Below are 21200 nucleotides of genomic sequence, written 5' to 3'. Positions count from 1 at the left end.
CGTGAGATCGTTTAAAATATTCTTCAAGAGGCTAGCCAATCGTGTGTGAATAATTGGTGAATTAATAAAAGGGTATAAAACAGCGATATATCCGCCTGGCGAGGGCGATCGTCGAAAAGAAAATAGTGGAAAACTATTTCAACCTTCTATCGGCCAGATCTCTATCGATAATCGTTGGAAGAGGAAATCGTTATAACGAAGAAATATCTGACGAGGCTCGAGGGCGTCCGTAAGTCGAGTTCCCGTTTGATTTCTTCTCCTCGTTTGCGGCTTCTCTCCTCGCAAGAATTACGACCCAGTTTCGCCACCCGGAAAACTTTCGTCTCCATCCTCGAACCGACAAAGTTTTCCACCATAATCCCCTCCTCCTCGCTCTTCTCCTTTCAAAAGCAAAAAAGAATTAATCCGGCGACGACCAGCTGGTCAGCCCCCTCCACTCTCAGAGATCAAAATGTTTGCGCCAACGTCCCTCGCTCTGTCTAATTGCTCGAAAGAAATTTATCGAGAACGATAAAATTTTCTCCTTTCTGTCAATTCAGAGAATGATTTCGGATCGCATGAAATACGTTCATTTTTCGAAAAAGGTTTGAAGAGGTTTGGCAGAGTCAAAATAAAATAAATCGAGGCGAGCCGAGTCTCTTTCAACCGATCCTCGTAACAGTCTATTCATAATTGAATTCGTTCGATAAAATCCGTATCTCCGCAATAAGTGGCTCCCCCAAAAGAATCGTTTATTACAAACGATGGAATCGTCCTCGAATTCTTCGTGTCGATCGTGCTCCTTTCCCCCCCTTACGAATAGCCTTTAATAACGTTTGCTCGAGGCCTTCGCTTGTCGAATAATTCCTACGAATTTTGATTGTGTGTTAAAGTTTTAAAAATAACGTTATTTCGAGAAAGTCACTCGGTGATTTTAACTTTTGTCGTCACTTTTCTAACCTAACCTAACCTTAAACTCTGCACTTCCTGCTAGCTAACAGGTTACGAAAAAATCTGGAACGATTCTGAGGCTCGTTTATCACAGTTTATTCATCAATTCGTTACACACGAGTGATACTTGAAAACTTGAAAAACTTGTAGAAAAAAAAGAAAAAAATAGTTCGAAATATGGATCAGAGAATGTCGATCCTCGCTCCCTCTATCGAGCCTTTTCTCGTCCAGGCGAGGACGCGCGACAAGTGCGATAAAGTCGGCGCTGCGAAGATAAATTAGTCTTCATAAACATTTCACAGCTGGTGGCGACATCTATATGCGCGTGCGCGCATCGTCCATCTCGCTTTCGCTCGTTCCTTCGCCGTATCTCCGTCCCGCTCGCGCTTACGCAGAAACCGATATTCACTCGCTCGGCGATAGAATACCGCCTCGTGTCGCGTTCTCGAGTTTCGCGGTTTTTCGTCGGTTAATTTTCTCTTTCTCTTCTTTCCCTTCTCGTTTCTTTTTTCTTTTTTTTCCCCCGCTATATACAGCCGGTCCTCGCACGGATAACTGAATCTCGCTGGCATTATCAATGCCGTGGAAATTTATCGCCGTCCACCACGGAGGATAGGTATTTCGAGGATACGTATTCGATGGAGTACGAATGGAGTTGTATGGACGGAGGAGATGGTTTCGCTTGGCAGTTTTATCGTTATTGTTTTATATTTTTCTTTCTTTTTTTTTTTTTTTCAAGTCGGATAAAATAAATTTCTCACTCTTTCCCTTCCGTTTTTGTTCGTGGAATATTTTGTTGCGGCAGTAAGATTTCGCTGTCCAACGGGGACAAATTAATGATTTTCGCGGTTGGTTACGAAAAGAAGAGGTTACAACCAAACTCAAATTGAGTTACAGTTTCGCGGATTGCGAGTAGTTTCGAGATTGAGAGAGAGGGGTAGAGGAGGGATCAGATTTTACAAGCCACTTTTTTCCCCCAGGTGACAGGGTGAAGGATCGTCGCGATTTACGAAATAGCCAAGGACGAGGGAGTTGGATGAACCGAAACTGTGAAAATGATCCATTGTTATATCTATATATCTATTACAATTTTTTCGCAATAAAGTGATAAATCAGCAATATACTCGGTGAGACTTCCATAAAAAAAAAAAATATCAGTCACAAAATAGTGAAATAGTGAAAGTTTGAATATATCATATTCACAAGCGATACATTTTTCTTTTTCAAATTTCACGCTTAGAGTTTTTCACAAAAAAGAAAGAAAAAAATAGCAAAGAAACTTTCGATTCCCCGCCTGCCGAGAGACGCGCGTGTAACTTAACCCGTAAGATGATCGATGGGAGTCGTTTGTGTCCGTTCATGTGGCTCGTAAAAAAGAAGGAGAAACCTGTGCTATATACATATATACACACATACACACACGAATATACACTGTGGCCACCAGTCCTTCTCCCAAACATTTGTCCGTTTCCCACTGGTATCAAGAGATATTCCACGGAATGACAAGGGGCCAGGACAATGGGAGGGGGGGGGGGAAGGAGGTGTATCGTCGTTCGCGATACACACGTCGAGGGCAAGTGCATTTAAGGGGAAGGAGGGGGGAGGGGAGGGTCCGAGTGGCTGCTTTTAAAGAGCACAAAGGGATATATATATATATATATAGAAGCTCGCGCCTCTTTGTCGATCGTGGACATGGACGCGACTTTTCCTCGCCTTTGTACGACACGCCACGTGTACGACACGTTGATCCAAAACCAGATTTGGAACGGGAGGGAGGGATTTTCGAGAAGTGTTCTTTGGCCGAACTTACGACTCCTCCTTGCGCGACTTTTGTTCCTCTCGTCGCGTCGAGGTTTGGATAAACATCGGGGATACGAGAGATTTTGGAATACAGTGGAACTAGAGCGATTTTTGCGATTTCCGTTCCCGTGGAAGGGTTTGAGATTTTGAGGATAATTTTGTGTTTAGAGCGTTTTGTGCAATCGAATAGAATGAAATTGATTTGAAACGAAGGTTTTTTGGAATAGTATTCTTTGGCCGAACTTATATTTATATTATATTTTTCTAGAGAGATTTTGGGATATTTTATTACAGTGGAACTAGTGTGAAATTAGATATGGAGAAAAAAGTTCTTTGGAGTTATAGTTTTGTTATTGTTTTTGCGCTTTCGTGAAAGAATGTTTGAAATTTTGTGCTTAGAGCGTTTTGTGCAATCGAATGAAATAAGTTGATTTGAAACTAAGATTTTTTGGAATAGTGTTCTTTGGTCGAGCTTACATTTTTCTAGAGAGATTTTGCGATATTTTATTACAGTGGAACTAGAATGAAACTAGATATGGAACAGTTATTTAGAATTGTATAGTTTTTGTGCTTTCCTTTTTGTGTTTCGTGGAAAGCTCGAATGTTTGAAATTTTGGGGATAATTTTATATTTAGAGTGTTTCATTCGATCGAATAAAATAGGTTGATTTGAAACCAAGATTTTTTGGAATAGTGTTCTTTGGTCGAGGTTACATTTTTCTAGAGAGATTTTGGGATATTTTATTACAGTGGAACTAGAATGAAATTAGATATGGAGGAGCTATTTGACGTTGTAAAGTTTTTGTGCTTTCTTTTTATGTCTCGTGGAATGTTTCAAAATTTTAAAGATAAATTTAGAGCGTTTTGTGCGATCGAATAAAATAGGTTGATTTGAAACCTAGATTGAAATAGGAATTTTGTGGAGTGTTCTTTGGTCGAACTTACATTTTTCTACATATTCAAGAGATTTTGTGAAATTAGATATCGAGGAATTCTTTGGAGATAATTTCGGATGTTTTCAAGTAAAATAACTCGATGTGAAAAACCAAATTGGAATGGGATTTCCGGAAGTGTTTTTTGACCAAGGTTACACTATTTACTTCTTCCTCGTGACTCTTCTTCCCTTTGGACAAACAAACATTGTGAATCTGTTGAAAGGGTTAACAGATTTTTGTGATGACAATTTTATGGAAAGATGCTGCCAATATTTTTAACAGAACAATATGAAATATCCAATGAATAAACAATCGATTTTTGCTGTTGCAAATTAATTTATCCATATGTAATTATATTTCGAGATACATATCCGAAAATACATCAAAATACGTACAATTTAATTTCTCTAATATTCTCAAACCAAAATGGAGGATACTGGCCGTCTCTCAATTTAATCCACCAGCAATGTAACTCCGTACACCGCTTCATTAACCGCACATTTTAAAACGTATCAAAAATGGAGCAACGAAAGAAAGCACGGGTTAATTCAATTAAATATCAAACCGAAAATGGAAACATTTAATTGGAATGGCTCCCGGAAGGAGAAGTCCGCCATCACGTGTCGACGATTTTTAATTCTCGAGAATGGAAAGCGTAGTTAAACGAACGATACAACGACCAACCCTATCCGAGTAGAAAATTACCCTCCTCCTCGACGAGCTTGAAATGACAAGATGCGATCGAGAAAACCGTTTCCAAACATCGTTTTGAAAAATATTCGAAGAGGGAGGGTAATTATACATCCACGATTACGCTCTTAATCCGATCATTCGAAGACGTTTCGATCAACGTTCGTTTGTTCCTTTTTTACGACACCTCGATGATTCACCTTCGATTTCGCAACGAAATTTGTTAAACGCGGTTTGGACACGTCACACTCGTTTGGGACGAGAAGCACCGTGCGTGTGGATGACGAATCGCGAAAGTTGATAAACGTTTCGCGCGACGTTAAACACCCTCCCTCTCTCTTCGCACGTTCGGCCAACGCGCTCGCTGTCGCTGTTATTCGGCGGCAATTGATTAATCGGATGATCGCCGATCGAACGATAATGGCGTATTATTTAAGGTTATCGAGCACGAAACTGTTCCACAATTTCTAATTTCTGCGCTGCTTAATTTTTTTTCTTTACCTAGCAACAACTTTGTTACGAAGTATTTGAAAGAGAAGGAATCAGATTTTGTTTAAATTACGTCTCAACATTTATTTTAATAAATTATACGACGTATAATGCCGAGTAAGATAATGTCGAGCCACAATTTTACAATTTTAATTGGAAATTTTTTGAATTTACAAACTTCTTATTCTTCTTCTCTGGGAAACAAATCGTCGTTTCAAGGAGAAGAGATTAGATTTTTTTAAATTATCGTTTCAAAATTTATTTTAATTTGAATTTACAAATTTTTATCGTACATTTCAGTGTCACAGAATTTTCAAACTTCTTATTCTTCTTCTCTGGGAAACAAATCGTTTTCAGCTCGTTTTCGTAAAATTCTTTTCGATAAATCCGGCACGATTCCTTTCGGTTAAGTATCGAAGGTATCCGTTTATTACACGTGTAAGGGAAAGTGTTCGTATCTCTCTTTCTCTCTCTCTCTGCCTCCTCCAATCTCGCATCATTTCCTAATGCATCATTTGCATATTCATCGACAAACTTCCCGGCCATTTTTCAATTTTCCCCGTCTTAGGATGATCCCCGTTGCCTCGGGAACGAGTCGAGTCGAGGTGCCATTTCCTCTCTCTAAACACCTCTTCTCCCCGCGCCAAGATTACTCAAAGGTACGAGAACAATCAATTGTCACGTTTTCCATTTCTTTTCCTCCTAATAGAATAGATTCGACCATCCCTCTCAATTTGCAATACAAACTCGTCGATCGGACATTCGAACAGTGAATAAAACTGGCACGTTTTAAAATTGTATTTTTATTCTGTTCTCTTAATTCCTTCAGTTGTGTATTTTACGTTTTCTGAAAATTATATCCATCCATCGTGTTCCATTCTTCAAAATCTTGGGAAAGGAATCCTCCTCATCTTTTTGTCGCAGCTCACGTTTGTCACCAGTTGTCTATGGCGAGATCGGTGGTGATTCAAGATCGATGGGGGTTTACGATGAAATTTCCTCCCCCCGAATCGACCTCTTTCTTCCGGAAATTTTCACGGGGCGAGAAAGGTTTCGTAATTATCCGTCGATCCTCGTGGAAGGTCTTAATTCCTTCTTTCTTAAAGAGAAGGCTATTTTTAGGGGGAGAGGGAGAGGGGAGAATGGAGCAAAGCTGCTTTCGGATGAAATGGTTAATGCTTACCTTTTTTTTTTTTTTTTTAACTCGACTCGAGAAAAAGTTGAAAGAGGTTTCTTTTTTTTTTTTTCTGGAAGAAGAGTATTGTTTTTATGGGAAATATATAATTTCAAGGAATTTATAATTTAAATAGATCATTCAATGATACCGTTATAATGGAATAATGTGACTTTGGAAATTTTCTTTCTTTTTTTAAATTGAATATGGAGAGAGTGGAAAAGCGTATTGATGGAATTTCTTCTGTATAATAAAATATTCATTGCATGTATACTATTTACGTAATTTATATTATAGAAATCGTGATGTCTTTTGTTTAAAGTTAGGACAAGGGTGGTTTTTGTCAAATTTATTTCTCTCGTTTCCCACGAACTCGACTTCCTTTAAAACTTTCCTATTCTTTAACACATCTGACTGGTGCTGCTTTATCATTAGACATATCCTGCGTAACTGCACTAAAATTTTATCAAAGGCAAAAGCCAGGTTGAAGAAAAACACATTGAGTTGCATTCCTATAACTGAATAACCCACGTTTTAATCAATTATACAATTTACCTCAACTTTTATTGACCTCTACTACTAGGCTACTCCTTGTGACAGGATACATTAGCTTTCTCCTCTTCTTTTATTCATTCTTATGATTTATCTCAATTTTTTCTTCCTCTTCCTCTCCTATTCGAAGAAAACTTGAAGAAAAAGGTATAACTTATTCATTCTCATATTAATTTATCTAAATTTTTATCCCTGTTCCAGACTTTCTCACAATTCTTCCATCATTCTCACGACTCAATCCACATTTTAATCAACTTTACAATTTATCTCAACTATTTTATCCCTCTTCCAGACTATTTTTCTTAAGGATATATTAACCCTCTACGCTTTCTCCACTTAAATATTACTCCACAAACGAAATTTAAAGAGAAACACACATTTTAATCAACAAAACTTGAAGGGAAAACTCATAATATATTCAACTTGTTCATCCTTATGTTAATTTATCTCGATTTTTATTTCTGTTCCTCGTGAAGATATATCACTCCTTTCTCACAATTCTTCAATCATTCACATACAACTCGATCCACATTTTAATCAACTTTTATCCCTCCTCCAGGCTATTCCTCTTGATCGATATCGATATATTAATCCTCTAAATATTACTTTAATATCACCTACAAAATTTAAAGAGGAACACACGATTCTTCTTAATAATAAACTCAATCCACATTTTTTTAATTAACACAACAATTCATCTTTACACTTTACGCTTTTCTCAACTTTTATCCAGGCTATTCCTCGCTCTCTGGTTAACTTTCACCCTCGAGTCGATGAAAAAAATGCGCTCCACAGACCTCTCCCCACCCCTCCTCTACCCCTCGTGGGTCCAGTCAAAATCGCGCGTTTAAAAAGCGTTTGCCCGCGGGGGGATAAAAGGCACGTGGAGAAGGAAGGGAAAAGGAAAAGAAGAGAGAAAGAGAGAGAAGGAAGGAGGCGTGTGTTTTAGTTTTTAAAACGTCAGCTTGCCTCGTGCTGGGGCCTGTTAATCCTTCCACAAGCCTCTTTTCTTCTCCTCCCTTTTCGTACACCCTGCTTCCTTTATTAACTTATTGTTATTGGAATATTTCTTCTTCGGGGAAATTTATCGCTCTTGGAAAAATTCGTCCAACGATTTTTATAAGATGCACCGAAGAACGATCTTCTTCTCGAATTCGCTCGAAAATATTTTCGGCTCGTCCTTTCTTTCTCTCTTTCTCGATCCGAGAAGGCCGAGAAATTATCAATACGAGAGGGGTTTATTAAATTCATAAAAATTAGAATCAAATTATAAAGAGAATTATAGTACAATTATGATTAGTAGAATACTTTTTACAAGCATCTGATTACACATTTTCCCATATTTTAAAGAGGCAAACTCTTTGTCATGTTGCTTGGGAATTATTAATTTTCGTTGATTATTCATTTAAAATAAACTTTGGATAATATATTTCAATCTGTTTTCAAAATCACAATTCTCCATCGTGCGGTATCCTTCGAAGTAGTCTCCAATACGAAACCCGATCTTGACTCGCCACTTTCTTTTTACCCGACGATGGTCTTTTCGATTTTGAAGATGCTCCATCACGAAAATCACCCACTAATTGTCCCACCAAACGTGACAACAGGTAGGCGTCCTGTTGTCTCTTCTGGCTTTCTCGTAAAACAATACGAACTTGCATATAGGTCAGCCTTATCGACACGTTTAAATTTATAATTTATAGTAACTTTTGGCTCGCTAATGTCACCAGTGTGACAAATATTTTCAAAACAACTTTATCACTTTCTACATCAAAGGATTCAAAATAAAATCGCTACTCTCATTTAATTTCCTTTCATGATTATATTACATCTTTCAAAATATTTCAAAAAACGAAAACTTGTAAAATTTACAAAATACCATTTCGAATTCTACGAAGCTTGAACACGAGAGATCGATACGATTTGGTTCTCTGCCAAAGGGTTAGATTTAATAAAATCGTTATGCACGTGATTTCATTCTGTTCGAAAAGGATGGGATCCGAAAAAACAGGAGGGGAAGTCGGTCGCGTGGGAAAAAATGCTAATTTCTCTTCACGCTCGAGTATCCAACTTGTTCTCCACGAGAGGCGGCTTAACAACGCCACGAAAATGATGGCCCACCGCGTTCGAAACGTTGAGAGCTTCAAGCTTTTCGAAGATCGTGTATTTATTCGATCGACGTCGAATCGCGGGTGAAAATAAATTTCTCTTGATATTAATCCGTTGGAAACGACGTTGAAAAATACTGTTACCCAAGCAAGATATAATGAAACGTTTAAGGATTCCGTCTGCATTTCCTGCGCGTGTGGCCTTAAAACGTCGTAACTCTTAATTAACCCTTTACGTAACGCTATTTTAAGGGATTTTAATGAGATATTTTCCAGGAATATATATATATATATATATATATCGTGGTGAGATTACGAGAGGATTGGATGAGCGATGAATGTGCGATTCGTAAGTGTGAGAAGAGAGAGAGAGAGAGAGAGAGAAAATGGAATGTGATTAATAGGAACGATTTATACGTACGAAAGGATTGATATTAATTTCAAAGGAAACAAGATTTGTTTAGCGCAAATTGGATTCCAGATGGATTTGGAACTGATATTAATTAATCCAACGATTAATTGAGAGAAGGATATCTTTAAAACTCTCGTCCATTTTTAATATTCAACATTCTTAACGACCTTCTGTTTCGTTGTTATACGGAAACGATGAAGGTGGAGGAAGAAGTTGAACGATGAAATCGAATATATTTTTGATGGAAGAAGATTTGAATGAAGAAAAGTTTTAAACAAAAGGAAATGAACGAATCGAGGAGGAATATCTTTAATTATTAAATTATCGTTGTTAAACGGAAATAATGAAAGTGGAGGAAGTTGAATGATGAAATCGAATATATTTTTGATATTTTATATCGGTGGAGGAAGATTTGAATGAAGAAAAGTTTTAAAAAAAGGAAATGAACGAATCGAAGAGGAATATCGTTGTTAAACGGAAACGATGAAGGTGGAGGAAGAAGTTGAATGATGAAATCGAATATATTTTTGATGGAAGAAGATTTGAATGAAGAAAAGTTTTAAACAAAAGGAAATGAACGAATCGAGGAGGAATATCTTTAATTATTAAATTATCGTTGTTAAACGATAAATAATGAAAGTGGAGAAAAAAATTGAATGATGAAATCGAATATATTTTTGATATTTTATATCGGTGGAGGAAGATTTGAATGAAGAAAAGTTTTAAACAAAAGGAAATGAACGAATCGAAGAGGAATATCGTTGTTAAATGGTAAACGATGAAAGTGGAGAAAGAAGTTGAATGATGAAATCGAATATATTTTTGATATTTTTGATGGAAGAAGATTTGAATGAAGAAAAGTTTTAAACAAAAGGAAATGAACGAATCGAGGAGGAATATCTTTAATTATTAAATTATCGTTGTTAAACGGAAATAATGAAGGTGGAGGAAGAAGTTGAATGATGAAATATATTTTTGATATTTTTGATGATATTTTACTGGAGGAAGATTTGAATGAAGAAAAGTTTTAAACAAAAGGAAATGAACGAATCGAGGAGGAATATCGTTGTTAAACGGAAACGATGAAGGTGGAGAAAGAAGTTGAACGATGAAATATATTTTTGATATTTTTGATGATATTTTACTGGAGGAAGATTCGAATGAAGAAAAGTTTTAAACACAAAAGGAAACGAAGAGGAATATCTTCTTTAAGACTCGGCTTATTAAATTATCGTTGTCAAACGGAAATAATAATGGTGGTGGAGGAAGAAATCGGAGCGACGAAAGAATCGGCGTTCGATAATATTTTCGATAATATATTTATCGATAATAAATTCTGTATACGGTCGTGATATTGATCGATGGATTGTTAAAAGCTGGGGCAAAGATAAGCAAAAGGATATCGAATTACCGTAACAAATGAGAGACGAGGGGTGGGGGGGGAGGAAAGCTTTTTCCTGACTGGAGTGTAAACAAACTTCCAAGGGGGAGGGGGGAAGGAAAAGCTTTCATCGATCTACATCAGGTAACAGTTAAGTCAAAGCCCGAAGCTTTTAAGAAAATAATGGAGATATGGTGAAACGTTACACTTTTAGCTCACCGGTGGATAGAGTTCCACGAAGAAGGGGGATCCCAAAATTTCCTACCAATGCTCGTTCGTTTTCCACATTTTTTTTTTTTTTTATTAACCCTTCTTTGGAAAAAAATTCCACGGGTCGAAATTTTGCAACGATGATAATATCAAAAATTGTGAAAAATTAATTATAAAATTTGTTGTATCGAAATTAACAAGTGCCTGATATTTTACGAAAAAATTCCACGAGTCGAACGAAGAACGAAATTTCGCAATAAAAATAAAATAAAAAAAATGTTAGTGAAAAATTAAAATATTCGAGGGAAAGTTAATTAAAAAAATTTATTATCGAAATTAACGATTTTTATTTTACGAAAAAATTCCACGAGTCGAGAACAAAATTTTAATAATAATAAATAATTATTTAACTTAATTATATAAAATTTATTATCGAGGTTGAAAAAGTGTCTGACATTTTACGATGTTAAAAAAGAGTTTTTGATAAACTAGATCACTTAAAAAAAAAAAAAAAAAAAAGAGAAATCAAATTCGTGCAAAAATTGTTACTAATTAATCATATAAAATAAATTAATATCAAAGTATTAATTTTCAAACGCAATGATATATTTTTTATACCCTTTCGACATTTCGAATATTATGAAAAGAAATAAGAGGAGAGAATAAAGTATGGAGAGAATGAGGCGAAACGAGCAACAGAAACGTCAACCGCAATCGGGTTAAATCCCTACCTACTTTAACGAGGCAGGAAGAAACTCTTCAACGACTCATAAATTAACCCATAACTTCGCTTCATTCCCCTATACCGGTTCCAAAAGGCCGGCAACCAGCTTCTCAACTTCACGGTTACATTATACCTCGAAGATTTACGCGCCTCGCGCGGATGAACACTCGTAATTATTATTCCTGGACGGTTCTCCGCGGATACGTCATAAACATGTCCCCTTGTCAATTATTTTCCCCGATCAAAATAACAAGTTCGTCTTATTATTATTATTATTATTATTCTTTCGACGATATCCACGAAACATTTGAAACATCGAGATCGTATTAAATATATATTATATAACTACAGAGAATATTTCAATTTTTCTAGATTTTTTTCATTTGTATTTCGAATTAAGAATAGAACACGTTTTAAAATGAATTTCGTTTCGCGTTGATAAATGAACTTGGTCCGTTTAAAGCGAGGCGTAACTTTCGACGCCTCTTTCTCTTTCGTTTCCTCTCTCACTCGTCACTGACCCACTCCAACCCCACCACAGACCGCGCTGGTCACCGACAGACGCTGAGTCACCAGTTTTTTCTAGCCTATTACCACGCATTTCGAAGCAAAAAGTGGGTTAGCCGAACTCTATATACAAGCCTGCGCATACCACTTGTCATCCATCGTTTCCTGCTCGCCTTTTTTAAAAGGCTACATTTTCCAACGGGCTTACACAACGTAAGTATGTATGTACAAAAATAGGATTTCAAGAATGCGTACCCCTCCATTTAATCGACTATTCGTTATTAAATTGTATCGAGAATTCTTTTCTTCCTTTAATCGATTTTAAATTTTTTTTTTTTGACGATAATCAAAAAGAAGAAAATGGCATCCCTCTTCCATTCGTTCGATCGTTCCCCCATATGCCGGGGAAACGAAACGGAACCCCTTTGTGTACATTCTTCGCGTAGTAAAAGGTTGTTAAGGTTGGTGCGCGGCTATTGTTTGCGTAGTAACTCGCATCAAAATTGCAGTCACGTCGAACTGTTTAGGCGCTAAATCACGAAAGGCGAGAACGATATTTTTAGAGGCAAGATAAGGCACGTTTCGAACTATAAATCGCCCTGTTTGATGTATCACCGCTCTTTTATGCGACCACCGTTCGCGAGCAAAAAAAAAAATGAAAACTCGCCCACTCGCCAAATTACGAATATAGCAATCGATACAAGCATCGATCATGCGGATATTTTTTTTTCCTCTTCTCTACGACAAACGTTGTAGCCTGTATCGTAGCTTATCTTTCCAACTTATTCGATTGTTATTATTTTTTTCTTAACCCTTTCGCTTTTATATTACTATAATCCCTCCGCACGAGATGCCTTATCGTAAGATACGACGATTGGAGTGGAACATCAATTCTTTTTTTTTTTTTTTTTTCCCCAATGAACGCAACTCAAAGAAACTCGGATCTTTTTTGAAAGGGTTAAATACTCTTGAAACGCTTTGTATAATCAATCGAAAAAGAAAAAGAAAAATGAAATATCAGATACTTGCTGTCGGATCTGTGTGTGCGCTTACCTGTTCAAATACGTGTTGCTCCGAATGAAGAAGGAGAGACGCGGTTGGCGGTTGGTGTTTCTTCGTAGTTTTACAGAGCCGAGCTCGATGGCGACAAACGATCACGACGAACGGAAAGATCGGTGGAAAGATGCATGCGAATTGTGGTGAGTGATAATTTTCATATATGATAATTTTTCAGAGACACGGGATAAATGGGATTAATTCAGAGTTTTGTTCAGAGACACGAGCAGACACACGAGGCACGATATCGACGAATCTGAAACAGAAAAGGAAGAAGCCAAGTCTTGTGGGTCGACTGAATTTTCTCGCGCCTCGACTTTTCTTCGTTTCGGGGCGAGAAAATTCTACCGTTCGGATTAAAACTTGTTAAAAAGATTGTCTTTCCTCCAAAATTGAATTATTGATCGTGCGAGAAACATCTTCATCTTGATGATAATATTAGCCACGAATGAAAGAGTGCCTCGAAAATAGCTCAAAAATTGTCTTTCCTTAAAATCGAATTATTAAATCGAGAAATCTTGGTGGATAATTTTAGCGACAAATTACACCTGAAAAATTGTCTTTCCTTGAAATCGAACATCTCATCAGCTTGATCAGTTGAAAAAAAACTTTTCATCTTCTGATGATAATTTTAAAAAATGTTAAAAATTGTCCTTCCTTAAAATTATTGATCGTACAAGAAACATTTCATTTTGATGATAATTTTAAGCCACGAATATCGGCGAAAAGTTTCCTTAAAATCGAATTTTTAATCGTGCGAAAAACATTTCAACGATCACTCGAAAAAAGTTTTCATATATAATTTTACCGCTATAGATATTTATCAAGAATATTTACAACGAAAAATTGCCTTCCCTTCGAATCGAATTATTAATCGTTCGAGAAACATTTCGCGAAAACTTTTCATCTCGGTGAATCGAATTATTAATCGTGCGAAAAACATTTCAACTTATATCTCACTCGAAAAAACATTTCATCTCGATGATAATTTTAGCGCTATAGATATTTACCAAGAATATATACAACGAAAAATTGCCTTCCCTTATTAATCGAATTATTAATCGCTCGAGAAAACATTTCAACTCGATGATAATTTTACAGATTTACCACTAACACTTAATTATCGTTCAAAATCATCTTTCCTTAAAATCGAACATTTCATCACTCGAAGACGCTATAACATCGATTTACAAAAATTACCTTTCCTTCCAATTATTAATCGTTTCGAGAAACATTTCAAAGTTTCGATAATTTCGGCCACGAATGAGCATCGATGATACGACAACGTGTATTTTTGCGAAAGGAATACAGCATCACGAGGAGCTAAAACAGCAACGAGAGCTGAACCGGGCTAAACGTGTTACCGTATTTCGTGATCCGCGAGAAGACAGAGGGAACAATCTCTCCTCCCTCGAAAAAAAAAGGACCTTCTTCGCCGCCTTCTCGAGAACTTTCCACTCGGCGAAATGATAAGGGCAAATTTAATAAAATCATCCCGCGGGGGAAACGTAGGAAAGCTTCGTAGCCGTGATATTGTTCGGAGGAATTCCAGGAGCAGCGAGAGGAGGAGGAGAGAGTATCGAGGACGACGCGTCGGTGGTTGGCCGAATTTCGCGAGAAATTTCGGGAAGAAGATTGCTGCAAAAGGCGAGCTGAATTTTTCATCGAGGCTCGAAAAGGAGGATTAAATTTCCCTTTTGTCACGCGTGCTCTTTGCTTCGAGAAATATAATGGATCCATCTTAATTTCAACATGTGTGAGAAAAAAGAGAAAATTTTTTCTTTTCATGTTTGGAACGCGCGAGAGAGAAGAAGACTGGAAACTTCATTCCTATTTTGCAAAAATCGTTATTTACGACAACGAATACGATTATTAAAAGAAATTGGATCATCGAACGGGGAAGAAAAACGACTTTTACTATATCTATCCGACGATAGAGAGAGAAGGCCAGTTTATCAAAGTTCGATTTTCATATTTCATATTTATCGTAAATTCTATTTCTTAAATTTTCGAATGAAAACTCGTCTCACTTCTCGATACAAAACGAAAAACAAATATCGAACTAAAACGCGAAATAAAATTTCCCTTTACATCCGTACACCTCCCCTCCCCTCCTCCTATTTCATCGAACATCCAATTGAAAGATTCAATCCGTCCTGTCAAATCCCGCCAGTTCATAAAACTGAGAAATAGGATTGCACAACATCCGTGGAAACGTTGAAACACGCCTCGATCCAACAATCTTCCCCACGTCCTCCTTCTTGTCTCGTCTCCCTCTCCCCCGCCGCACAACCAGCCGCAATCTCTTCGCAGTCTTATCATTCAGCGCGACACGCGAACACCGGAGGGAGGGGGAGAAAATTTTTCCCCTCGACGAGCGTTTCTCCACCAAGAGGAGAATCGAAACCTGGATATTCGAGGATGTCCGTCTTCATTTCGAGGCTGAATTCTTCTGAAATTGAAGGTCGAAGAAAGAGGGAGGGAGGAAGAGAGAGAAATAGCGACGGCTTCTCCCTTTTAACTTGCGAAATCTTTAATATACTTTGACGATACGTACAATGATACGTACAATTCTATTCGTTTGGATTTCTTTAATAGCCACGTGTTGATTCATCTTTAAATATCGAGCTAATAAATACTTAAGCTCTGTATAAAAATGTGTCCATCCACCTCTCAAAAATCAAATATATAAAATATATACGTGTATATATATATATCGGATTGTTTGAACGTAATTCCGTTTTTTCACGCGAGTGGCGCTAGTTGTTTATCCAGCTCCAACTTGGCTCTAAACCGTGTCGTTATTATTCGGTATTTCGTGGTATTTATTTATAAGAAAAATTCGTTTGACTCTGCATCTGCGTGATAACGATATTATCAAAATTTCGTCAAAGACAGGTTGAAACTGACGAAGACATAAATAAAGGCAGCACGTTTTTTTAAAAATCGCGAAATAGATTCTTAAAATTTTTACTTAGTACGATCTTACAAAGGATATACTGTCAAATGATTTTCTTTATCTCAAATTAGACTATAGATCGGATCTTCGACATTGATGTATAAAAATATTATTTTCAAAGTTTTTCAATAAGCATGGAATAATGAAATTAGTTTACGAGTTTGATTTTTCATTATTGAATAACGCAACTACTTCCATTCCATTAAATACGACAATATCGAACATTTTATTGTCCCGAGGATGCATCTTAGTAACCTTGCTATATTATATTAAAAAAAATCGACACTGCCTTAAAAAACAACTATAGAAGAACATTCGACAAATTTCCTTCTTTATACATACACGAAACATCAAAAAAAAAAATATATAAAATCGCGTTAATTTGTTCGTGAAATCATTTCAATTTACCTTATCGAATAAGAAATTCACCGAACAGCTTCAATCGTCTCGAATTGTCGGCCGAGCGAAAGAAAGGCTTCGAGCGTAGATAAGACGAATCGAAGCGAGCCAAGCGCATCGAGCTCGAACGCAAGTCACAAAAGAGTGGATGGATAACGAACGGAGCAACGAAAGGATAGAATCGAAGGGGGGAGAGGTTGGCGAATGTTTCAGACACGAAGGAGGGAAGGAGGGATTATTTTTCGAGCAGCGCCTCTACGTAATTGGCGAGTTGAATCATTGATTAGCCGGCGGGCAGACGGCCCCTCGTTTCCATCCCCCTTTCCTGGTGGTGATTCGCGATCCACCACGAGGATTGGGGTGGATAAGGACCCGATGTAGGGACCTAAGATATTACCTAGCCGGATTAAAACTCGGTGGGTGGTCGTCGGGCCTGGCTCGTGATAATGCAGAAATTTAATTAGCCGACGGTGCGTTTTCGCACCTAACCTCACATCTGATTACTCGGCCGGTTAGAATTAGCGGATCGAGGCGAGATATCGGGGATGGAAACGAGTTTTTTCTTATTTCTTTTTCTGCTCTGCTCTGTTCTGTGAATCGAGTCTTATTCGAAATTTGAAGAAATGTGAATCAAATGTAAATCCAAGAATGAATTATCTTTTCTTAAAACGTTTCTTAGAAAAATATATATATATCGCGCTTAAATAAATCGTATCGGAATTGCGACGTTGAAATTTGACAGGCGACGTTCAATTCAGCCTCGAATCGATTCTCCGCCAATCTCTCGAGTTAAATTCGATCCACGTTGGCTATTTCAAATTGACGATTTATATCCAAAATTAACCCGGGCCAAGTATTAATAATTTTGGCCAAATCGACATTCATTTTGGTAACAAAAGATGGATTTAAATTTGGTTCCCTCAAAGAATCCTGTATTTTTTTTTTTTTTCCTTTTATATCGATACACTAGTCTCTTTAATTACACGTGAATTGCACAGAGAAAACAAATTCAATCGAAAACTTCCTGTTCAAAACACTCCATCGGTCGAGTAAATTTTAAAAAGATTGCAAAAATTCGTCTAATTAATTCATTTAATTTATAAGAACAAGATTAAAGATCCTTAAGATGCTCGGAACGGGAAAACTTAATTGATAACGAAACAATCCCATCTAAAGATCGTGAACGCGCATGAAATCCTGGAGGAAACAAGTTTTATTTCGTGTGCCACTTCGAGTCGATAGGCGAAGCAAGGATGGATAAAAGGGGAGGTGAAAGGATGGAAGAAGAACAGAGAAGAGAGAGAAGAAAACAGTTTCCCCTTATTTTTCCACCAGCTGAAACTTTTCTCGACTCCTCCTTCCGAGGATGTAACGTGATAAATTTTGCGGTGTCTGATCGCGTGCCTCGAAGAAGAGGAGAAAGAAAGGAAAAAGGAAGAGGGAGGAAACAAGGCGTGGAGACGTGGCAACGTCAAGATGGGCATCTGGACGTTGTTCTAATTGGTCCTAATTTTTTGGAGAGTTGAACGACGAATTAAATTATAATCTGTCAAAAGTGAGGTGCAAATTTCGTTTCTTTCTCGAGCCGATATTGAGGCCAAGGATCAATGGAAAAATTCACAAGGTGGAGCAACGATATTACACGAATTATTCAAATGGTTAATTTTCCATAGCCAGTATCCTGTACAGAAGGAAACATTCGTCGATACTTGCTCCGCTCTTTCGAACCTTCGAAGTGATCTCGTTGAGATAATGGCCTTTGTCGATCGTAAACTTGTCATCCAATGCGAGGAATAATTGCACCGAATAATTAGTAATTAATTAATCGATAAAATATTCCAAGAAAAATTATTTTCATATATCCAAGTTCAAATTCTTGTCGATATGATATACGCTTTGTAAAGTGTATTAAAATTTTATCAAATAATTAGTAATTAATTAGTAATAATTGTACTAAAATAATCCAATCGATAAAATAATCCGAGAAAAATTATTTCCATATCCAAGTTGAAATTCTTGTCGATATGATATACGCTTTGTAAAGTGTATTAGAATTTTACTGAATAATTAGTAATTAATTAATAATAATTAGTAATGCTTCATATTAGAATTTTAATGGTACGTCAAATCGGCTAAAAATGTTATATTTTATCGAGAGCATCCTCTCCATCGTTTCGATAATTCCCGATTAATTACTTGATAAAATATTCCAAAGAAAAATTATTTTCGAGTTGAAATTCTTGTAATATAACACGCTTAGTGTTATTTCGAATTTTATTGAAAACATTCTCCTGAAAGAACGAATCGAATGATTAATTTCCAAGCCCAAGATACATATATAACCGAATCGGCACGGTGACAGCGTCAAGAGCTCGACTTAAACACGCTAATTAGCCGGCCGAGATGTCGCGGAGTTAACTATGAAACATTTGCCTTATTATTCTTGATAACCGACGCGTAAAACTCGTTTCGTTAACCGCGATCGATGCTATCGTCGCGAATAATCGTTCCAAACGCGTAGAGTAACGAAACCAGCAGTTTGAGACGAGGATATTCTTCCCTTCTTTCGCTCGACGATAAATACAATTGGTTATATTTATCACAGTGTCGTGTTAAATTCAAGCATTAATTTTAATTCTGATCTAGAGAGAGGAAGGTTGAAAATCTGTTTTTCCTCCGATAATTAATTAATTAATCGCATAATCGAAACATTCGTTGTTTATTCTCTTCTGCACCCTTTGATAAACACCGGTGTTTCCTTCCGCGCTTGGTTAGGAGAGGCCAAGGCGGCTTCTCTCTCTCTCTCTCCTCCCCCTCCCCTCTTTTTCTCTTCTCCACAAGGACGAAGACGAATGACTCTAAGGTTAACCAAGAGAATTCGAATTGGAATCACGTATTCTCCTCTTACCTTGTCACGACCAGGCACAGATCGCTCTCTCTCTCTTTTTTTTTTTTGTTTCCTCGCCTCAACGTTTTTCCTCTCTCTCTCTCTTCTCCTGTCCCACTGATTTCAATCGAGAAATTCTTCCCCCATTAATTTCTTCCCCCATTGAAAAAACGCGGCCACCGTGTTTTATATATATATATATATATATTACTGTCGGAGTATATATATATATATATATGTATATATATATACAGTATATATATATATATACTATTCACTCGTATGGAATTTAGAGATCGACACCGAAATCAAAGAATCCGAGAAATAGGAACGGACTAAAACATACAGATAAAGAAGGAACACAAAAAATATATATATAATAATATCACTTGAATCGATTTTGTCACATGGTAGGCCTTATTGACGTTATTTACTGGGATGACGTCCACTCCATGGTAACGGAGATCGATTTGTTGTTGATAAGCGATTGATCGATCGAAGGAAATTGGATTGGATCGAGAAGATTCGTTTTCGTTCACGCGGCCACGTTCGCGCGGTTTGTGGGGGAAAAAAAAAAAAAAAAAGAAAGAAAGGAAAGAAAAGAAATGATGGGATTAACGGGGGAGAAGGGGGGGGCGAGGATCCGGGGGAAAAATGGAGGGAGCGTTGTCTCGGTGTGTGTTCGGTGGTAACCTGTTGCTGGCTTGCTCCTTGTCACGTGTTTGATAAATTATCGGTTTCCTGATGTAGATCATCCTCCTTTTCTTGTGTGTGTAAGAACAAAGAGACAAGGAGCAAAGTTTCAATGAGTATCTCTCATTTCTGATAATTGAATACCTTCTTAACTGAAAACCTATTTGTATATACACGTATGTAAGAATAAGGAAAGTATCGATAAGTATCTGTGATTTTTGAAATGATAATTCGAATTTTAATACGAACGAAAATTGAAGTGCAAAACACTTTTGTCTGCCTATCGATATTGTATTCTTAACTACATATCTATTCGTATATATACGCATGTGAGAATAAAGTATCGATAAGTATTTGTGAAACGATAATTTATAATTTAATTATTCATCTAATTGTAAATGATAATAATTCAATACGAACGAGGATGTTTAATTTTAATTATCGAAATACAAAATACTTTTGTCTCCCTAATACACCATTATATTCTTAACTACACGTAAGAATAAAGAAATAAAGAAAGTATCGATAAGTATTTGTGATTTGTGAAATGATAATTCGAATTATCATAACTATATTCTTAACTACAAATCTATTTGTATATATATTGTATATATGTAAGAATAAAGAATGTATCGATAAGTATTTGTGATCTGTGAAATAATAATTCGAATTATCTATTTGTATATATGTAAGAATAAAGAAAGTATCGATAAGTATTTGTGATTTGTGAAATGATAATTCGAATTATCATAACTATATTCTTAACTACAAATCTATTTGTATATATGTAAGAATAAAGAAAGTATCGATAAGTATTTGTGATTTGTGAAATGATAATTCGAATTATCCTAACTATATTCTTAACTACAAATCTATTTATATATATATTGTATATATGTAAGAATAAAGAACAAAGTATCGATAAGTATTTGTAATTTGTGAAATGATAATTCGAATTATCCTAACTATATTCTTAACTACAAATCTATTTGTATATATATTGTATATATGTAAGAATAAAGAACAAAGTATCGATAAGTATTTGTAATTTGTGAAATGATAATTCGAATTATCATAACTATATTTTTAATTACAAATCTATTTGTATATATGTAAGAATAAAGAAAGTATCGATAAGTATTTGTGATTTGTGAAATGATAATTCGAATTATCATAACTATATTCTTAACTACAAATCTATTTGTATATATGTAAGAATAAAGAAAGTATCGATAAGTATTTGTGATTTGTGAAATAATAATTCGAATTATCTATTTGTATATATGTAAGAATAA

The 21200-nt window shown here is 36.3% G+C and overlaps 1 protein-coding gene across 18 annotated transcripts in view; it reads right to left on the bottom strand.

Annotated features, from left to right (window-relative positions):
- LOC100869770 (CUGBP Elav-like family member 1-A) overlaps nt 1-19690 on the bottom strand; it is a 479952-nt gene extending 460262 nt beyond the window's left edge. For 10 of the 18 annotated variants that reach the window (XM_086913395.1, XM_086913396.1, XM_086913394.1 and 7 more), the window contains exons 1-2: nt 19234-19678; nt 12965-13223 (exon numbers count right to left, since the gene is read on the bottom strand). The gene's annotated coding sequence lies outside the window, so the exon portion shown is untranslated. Of the gene's footprint in view, nt 1-12964; nt 13224-19233 lie in introns of all 18 variants that reach the window. The other 8 variants (XM_086913393.1, XM_086913415.1, XM_086913417.1 and 5 more) reach the window with 3 other exon arrangements.
- Nucleotides 19691-21200: the final 1510 nt, after the last annotated feature.

Source organism: Apis florea, unplaced genomic scaffold, assembly GCF_048593485.1.
Source record: "Apis florea isolate Af1SG1 unplaced genomic scaffold, ASM4859348v1 contig_3496_pilon, whole genome shotgun sequence".
NCBI classification, from domain to species: domain Eukaryota; kingdom Metazoa; phylum Arthropoda; class Insecta; order Hymenoptera; family Apidae; genus Apis; species Apis florea.
This window is presented reverse-complemented; position numbering and strand designations above follow the sequence as displayed.